Source organism: Cavia porcellus, unplaced genomic scaffold (assembly GCF_034190915.1).
Source record: "Cavia porcellus strain 051 isolate PalLab524CR breed Dunkin Hartley unplaced genomic scaffold, mCavPor4.1 scaffold_15, whole genome shotgun sequence".
Classification (NCBI taxonomy): domain Eukaryota; kingdom Metazoa; phylum Chordata; class Mammalia; order Rodentia; family Caviidae; genus Cavia; species Cavia porcellus.
In genome coordinates, this window is record NW_026947498.1 from 64,062,020 (window position 1) to 64,069,069 (window position 7,050).

General features: G+C 34.4%; 1 pseudogene; it reads right to left on the minus strand.

Annotated features, from left to right (window-relative positions):
- Positions 1-4,055: 4,055 nt before the first annotated feature.
- LOC111756662 (small nucleolar RNA SNORA2/SNORA34 family) lies at positions 4,056-4,185 on the minus strand (annotated as a pseudogene).
- Between the last annotated feature and the right edge of the window lie 2,865 nt (positions 4,186-7,050).

Below are 7,050 nucleotides of genomic sequence, written 5' to 3' on the forward strand. Positions count from 1 at the left end.
TTTCACCAAGTCTATCACTGCCAAGTACCATGGAAGCATATATTATCCTTGATAATCTGTTTGATTCTTGATTCCTTGATGTTGATTTTTTGAGGAACGGAATTCCCTTCATGAAATATGGAAAGCTTACACCAAAATTCAAAATTGTATCCTGAATACAAGATTTACAGTTTAGAGAATGTTAATTTTAAGAATCAGTGTGTTGTATAGGAATTTTCGTAACAAACCTACTTTTCTTAAATTAAATTTATTTTAACTGATACATAAAAACATAAAACTACATATTAATAAGGTGACATATGATGTTTCAATATATGTCTAAATTGTATAATGTTTAAATCAGATTAAATACATGTATACCCTAAAACATTTATCATGAAAACATTCAACATTTTTTCCTCTAGCTTTTGAAATCTAAGATGCATTATTGTTAACCACAGTCACCCTACTGGGTGATAACACACTAGAACTTAAAAAATATACTTTATTCTGAATTGTTGCAATTAAAGCTTGTTTTATCTATCTGTATCTTAGAAGCCAGTGATCAAATTTTCTCCATTCTTTCCTCCTCCCTACTTTTTTCTGCCTCTGACACCTCTAATCTCAACTTCCAACTTCTAGAAAATCAACTTTTCTAGATCCTGTACATGAGTAAGATCACTTAGGTCTTGTCTTTTAATGCCTGTCTTATTTCACTTAACATAACGAATTCCAGTTTCCTTCACCTTATCGAAGGTGACCAGATTTCATTCTTTTTTGTCTAATAGTATTACATTGTATTGGGCCAGGGTTTTAGCTCAGCAGCGTAAGTGCCTGCTTGGCAAATGCAAGGTCTTGAATTCAATCCCTGGTACAAAAAAAAAAAAAAAAAAAAAAAAAGCAAGTATTACATTGTGTATCTGTATAATATTTTCTTCAGTCAATGTCATTGGTTGATGAACACCCCAGTTACTTCTGCTTTTTGCACAGCCTGGATTGTACTAGAATGAACATTGGTGTTCAGATGTTTCTTGAATTTATCATATTCATTATCCTTGTATATGGTCAACTGTTGTGATTATAACATGATAGTTCTGTCTTCAGTATTTTTCACGAGAGCATCATACTCTTCGCCATCATGACATTACTACTCTGCACATTTCAGCCAACAAAGTGCAAGGGTTTTCTTTTCTCTGCATCTTTATCATCATTTGTCATCTTTAGTCTTTTTGACAATAGCCAGTTTTACTGGGTGAAGTGATAATCTCACTATGATTTTGATGTGCATTTCTCTTAGGACTAGTGATGTTGAACAATGCCTGTTCACCACTTGTATGTCCTCTTTTAAGACATGTCTATTTTTGGTCAATGTCCATTTTATAATGTGTATATCTGTATTGTAATTTTGTTACTCAGGTTTGGGAATTCTTTATATGTTCTAGACATTAACCCCTTGTCACACATTGTTATCATTTAGCTCTAAAATGTTACCCAACATTCTTATGTTATCAGAAGTAAGGCTCTCAGAAGGTGACTGGACCATGGGACCTCTAATTCCATCAGTACATTTATCCATCGATAAAGTCATTATCTGATGGTGATAGAGAGAAGTGGTGAACACAGGAAAGAGGGCCTGGTTGAAGGGAGTGGGTCACAGGGACATCAACATGGGAATTACAGGTCTCCTTTGACATTTTATCCCTTTAGCTTTTCCCTTTTCTTTCCTCCTGGCTGCCGTGAGGTAAGAACTTTTGCTCTACCATGCCCTTCTTGTCATGATGCCCTGCCTCTGCTCAGCCCTCAGCAATAGAACCAGCTGCATGCGCTGAAACCACAGACCAAAGCAGATCTTTTCCTCTTTCAATCACTGAGGTCAAACCTGTGATCACAGTGATAAAAAGCTGATGAACATAGAGGAGATTTATGAGTATTTTCTCTGACTCTCTGTTTTGTGTTTTCACTCATGTCCATTGCTTTCTGCAGTCTCCAGAACCATTTTAGCTTGATGTAATCCTAATTGTTTGCTTATTTATTTTTTAATTCCAATGTCTATCAAAGCTCAAATCTACTTTTTATCTTTATCCTAGTTCTCAATTACATGGCCAAAATATTACAGAGTAACAATTTGCTTAATTTAATCTAGGGCTTTTCTTATGTTAGGTAAGAAATATAGCACTGATCTATCTCCATAGCTGTAACTATTATTATTTTTTAAATTTTATTTTGAGACAGGATCTTGCTAAATCTCCCATGTTGACTTTGAAATTATGCTGCTCCTGCTTTAGTCTTTGTTGTAACTCAAATTACAGGTATGTCACAGCACACCGAGCCCTGAACAATATTTTACCCAACATTTGAAGCAAGCAAGATACTTTGAGTATAAAGATTTATGTGACTTCTCTGATTTTTTTTCTCCCAGTTTTTTTTAAATAATGCTAAGAAAATTTACTAAGAAGTATTTTGCATTTATATTCACTAAATTTTAGCATTCTACCACATCTAAGTAATGATGTGGATTGTAAGAAGAATGCTTTCTTATGTAACTGTCTTTGTTATTTTTCTCTCTTTGCTGAAACAAAATATCTGACATACAAAATTAGGGAAAGAAAGATTGATTTATGAAAAACCTCCATTTACTGTGCAGCACCCAGGCAAAACCTGCTCCACAAATCCAATTTGTGTATTTGGTAGATTAAACTTGACATTATCGTAAAAAAAAAAAAAAAAAAAAAAAAAAAAAAAAAAGATTGATTTAGCTTACAGTTTGTGGAGGTTTCAGTCCATAATCAGCTGGCTACAGGGCAGAGTGGCATGGTCAAGGGGCAAACAGTCATGGCAGCCCCAAGCAATGAGTGAAAGGACAAAAAGGGATAAGTATGCCTCTCCTCCTTTATATTGCATGCTAGCTACCCATCCTTGGGTGGGTGCAGGGCTTGCACAACCAATCCCAATGCTAGAAAACAAACCAATTGCAAATGCTAAACTTTGCTGCCTTTAAAAGACTTACCACCACCACCCCCTCATGACAGCATGAGGCTTTGAAGGGACAGTGTGACACAAACCATAATAGTATCTAACATTTTATATTAGAGAATTGAGGATTGAAGTATCATATATTTTTCAAATTCTAATTTTCCCAGTTGTTCCAATAAAGTTTCATTTGCCTTCACCTCCAAGCTCTAATTCCCAATCAGTGTACTTATTGTACACACTGGCTAATCTATTTTAATCAAGAATAGTTTCCTATTTTCTTTGTAGAATATTTTAAGTCAAACTTGTATACGTACTTTTTCTTTTCCCTTGTATTTATATACACAATTATTTTTATTTGTATTAAATTTTAGATTTTTGCAACTCTTTTTTAAACTACTTTTTAATAGAAAATATTATTCCAAATGCCAAATCAATAAAATATTAAATAAATTCAAATAAAATAAAATAGTAAAATGTTTTCCTATTTTTTTCTTTTTTCTTTTTTTTTAATTTTAAAGGACATAAAATTAAACACAACAAAACAGAACAAAATAGGACATAAGAAAGCAATATAAGAGATATAAATCTCAAAGCTAGATGATCTGAGATCCTCACTATCTATCAGATTGTCTCTTGTTGTCCTCCAAACAGTTGTCCGTGTCATCACATAAAGAGAATTCATACAAAACAACGTAGTATAAAACTGGTACAAACAGAATAAGGAAAGTGTCCCAGGTCCTCAAAACCAACAACAGGGAAGTCACCAATGGCTGCCGTAGAGTCCCCTGTCTCCCCAAAGTAGCCATCCATATTCTCATACACAATGAAGTTCAACAAAATAAAACAGGTAGCGAGGCGGGAGGGGTTGTTTGGTTTCCTGGTGCTCCAGGTTCCAGCACGGCTCGTGTCCCAGGCTGTCCTGGTCCATAAGAGCCTGCCATGCTCACAGCCACTCACCAGGGTGGGGGGAGGTTGCCTGGCTTCCGGGCGCTCCAGGATCCAGCATGGCATGGGGCCCAGTAAACCCTGGTGGCCCTCCTGCCCTGGGCCACCTGTGCCTGCCACACTCACAGCCGCTCATGGGGGAGGGAGGGATTGCTTCAAGCTGTTTCTTTCTAATGAATTGATCATTTCATTGCCCAACTTATGAAATGGCCAATAGAAAGACATCTCTTTAGGCTCCTGCTTAAAACCAACAGCATCAGGAAACTGCCGGCCTTAATTCAGGGCCAATATCTTTCCTATTTTTACCTTTCTTAATATTTCCACACTTTCTGAGGCAACAAATTTAATCACTCTTTTTTTTATCCTTCCAGTATTTCTTTGACAAAAGTAAACAATTATATACAGTTGAATGCACATAAACATATGTGAATGTTTTGTTTTTAGCCTTTTGTTTTGAGCTTGTTTTATCTTGATTGCTTAAGATTAGTATGTATCTCAGAACTTACCACTTAGAATAAATATTAAAAAAATTCTGTAACATGCCATAACTTATAATTTATTTGCACTGTTTTACTTTTACTTAGTAAAATCTTTTTCTAATATTGTTTAAATTATCAGCACTTTTTTATTGCATCAGGATTTTGAGACCAAGGCAAAATATATTTAAATATATCCAGATTATATAGGAATTAATATATATCCAGTCATGTTTTTTAAGTTAAATGTCTGATCTATTGCAATACCTCTCTCTCTCTCTCTCTCTCTCTCTCTCTCTCTCTCTCTCTCTCTTTCGCTCTCTTTCTGTGTGTGTGTGTGTGTGGGAGATGGGGGAAGAGAGTCTAATCTATGGCATAGAATTTTCTATTTTTTTCCAAATGGCTACACAGTTAACCAGACACATTTATTAATAAGCTTGTATTTTATACACTGACTGAGATGTGCCTTATATCCTACAATAAGTTTTTATATGTATATAAAAACTTCTCCTAGGTTCTTCTCCTAGATTTTTATTACATGGTTCTGTCTGTTCTTTTAATGCCAGCCCACAACTCTTGATTACAAAAGTTTTCTGAAATGTGTATCTGATAAATACATACTCTCTTTCAAGATTTCCTATATATTCTTGTTTGTTTATTTTTTTCAATTAATTTTGAAGTTAACTTATGTGGTACAAAATAAAGTTATGCATTTTACTGGAACTTTAGTAATTTTATATATTATCTGACAGATACTGGACATGCACATGACATGGAATCCAAAAACTATATATGTAGTTGGATATATATAATTTGTCCACATCTATTTTGTCTCTTTCATAATATTCTAAAGCTTTCTATTTAGAGGTTCTATGTTTTAAAATTTTATTTTAGAGAGGTAAAATTAAACAGAACAAAACAGATCATATGAAAATAATGTAAGAGACACAGATTTCAAAGCAAGACAACTGGAGATCTTCCTTGCCTGTTACATTGTCTCTTGTTTTCTTCCAAATAGTTGTCCATATCTTCACATAAAATGAATTCATACTAAACAAAATACTGTAAAACTGATCACACAAGATGATGAAAGCATCTTAGGTCCTCAAGACTAGACAATAGGGAAGTCAACAATGGCTGCCATAATAACTCTCATTCTCTTCAAAATAGCTGGCCATACTTTCACATTGGTTGAAATTAAACAAAACAAAACACACTAAAATCACTCTGAACAAAGAATAATAGTATTGCTGAGTTTCACATCATAATTCTACCGACCCAGCACTGGGTACCTTAGTGTCTCTTTTTCTTCAAAGTAGTTGTTCATTTCATCATGCGTTATATAATTGATTCTCATAAACTGTTCAGAAGTTCTATGCATGCATGACTCTACATGTAAACCTATTCTTTCTGTATTAGAGGGGAAAAACATGACAAAACAAAACAAATTCCTAGAAAAACACAAAATGAAAAAGACAAAAAAAACATAGCAATGAGCCCAGAACACTGACAATATAGGCCTTCCAAACAAGGTGGTATGATCATAGGTAGGGTTGTTATTTTACATAATGATCTGCAAGAGTTTCTCAGATCACCATATAACAATGTTCACAATTGTCCCAGTCCTATGAATGTTAACTGTTTTGTTCTAAGAGCTTATAGAATTTGTAGCACAATCATCTTAGCTATCCTAAATGTGTTTATATAATATTAGATATTTTCCTATTCCCTTCCTTTTTCTTTTTCCTCATTTTCCCTGGGATATTATTTTTTCCCTTTAGTAGATTTTTGTCCTTTCACTGTGGTTACTGAGTGTTTGTATCTTATGTACTCTATTTCTTACACTAGGGAGACTAAATGGTATTTACACTTATGAGTTTGATTTATTTCACTTATGAGTATGGTCTCAAGTTGCATCCCTTTACTTATAAATAGCTCAGTGTGATCATTCTTTATAGCAGAGTAGTACTCCATTGTATAAAAATACCACATCTTTTTTATCTGTTCCTCAGTTGATGGGCACTTAGGTTGTTTCCAAGATCTGGCTATTACAAATTGCGCTGCTATAAACATGGATGCGCATATATCACTGTGGTATGATGCTTTCAGTTCTTCTGAGAATATGCTCAGAAGTAGAATAGCTAGGTCAAATGGAATCTCCAATCCAAGCTTTTTGAGGAATCTCCAGACTACCCTCCACAATAGTTGCACCAGACTACACACCCACCAATAGTGCAGAAGAGTTCTTTTTTCACTGTAGACTCTCCAGCATATGTTGTTGGTAGTTTTCTTGATCCTGGACATACTTTCTGGAATGAGATGGGACCTGACTGGTGTTTTAATTTGCATTTCTCTAATGAATAATGATGATGAAATTTTTCCATGTATTTATGTGCCATTTGTATTTCTTCATCTGAGAACTATGTATTCATCTCAGATGCTCATTTTTGGAATGGGCCCTTGAATTTTGGGGATCTGATTTTTTTTAAATCTTTATATGTTCTGGACAGAAGTCCTTTGTCTGAGGGACCATTCGCAAAGATTCTTTTCCCAGTTTGTGGGTTTTCTTTTCACTATGCTGGAGATTTTTTCAACATGTAAAAACTCTTAAATAGGACATGATCCCAGTTGTTGATTCTGTGAAGTATTTTGCAGATGGTTTGATTCTTGTTCATGA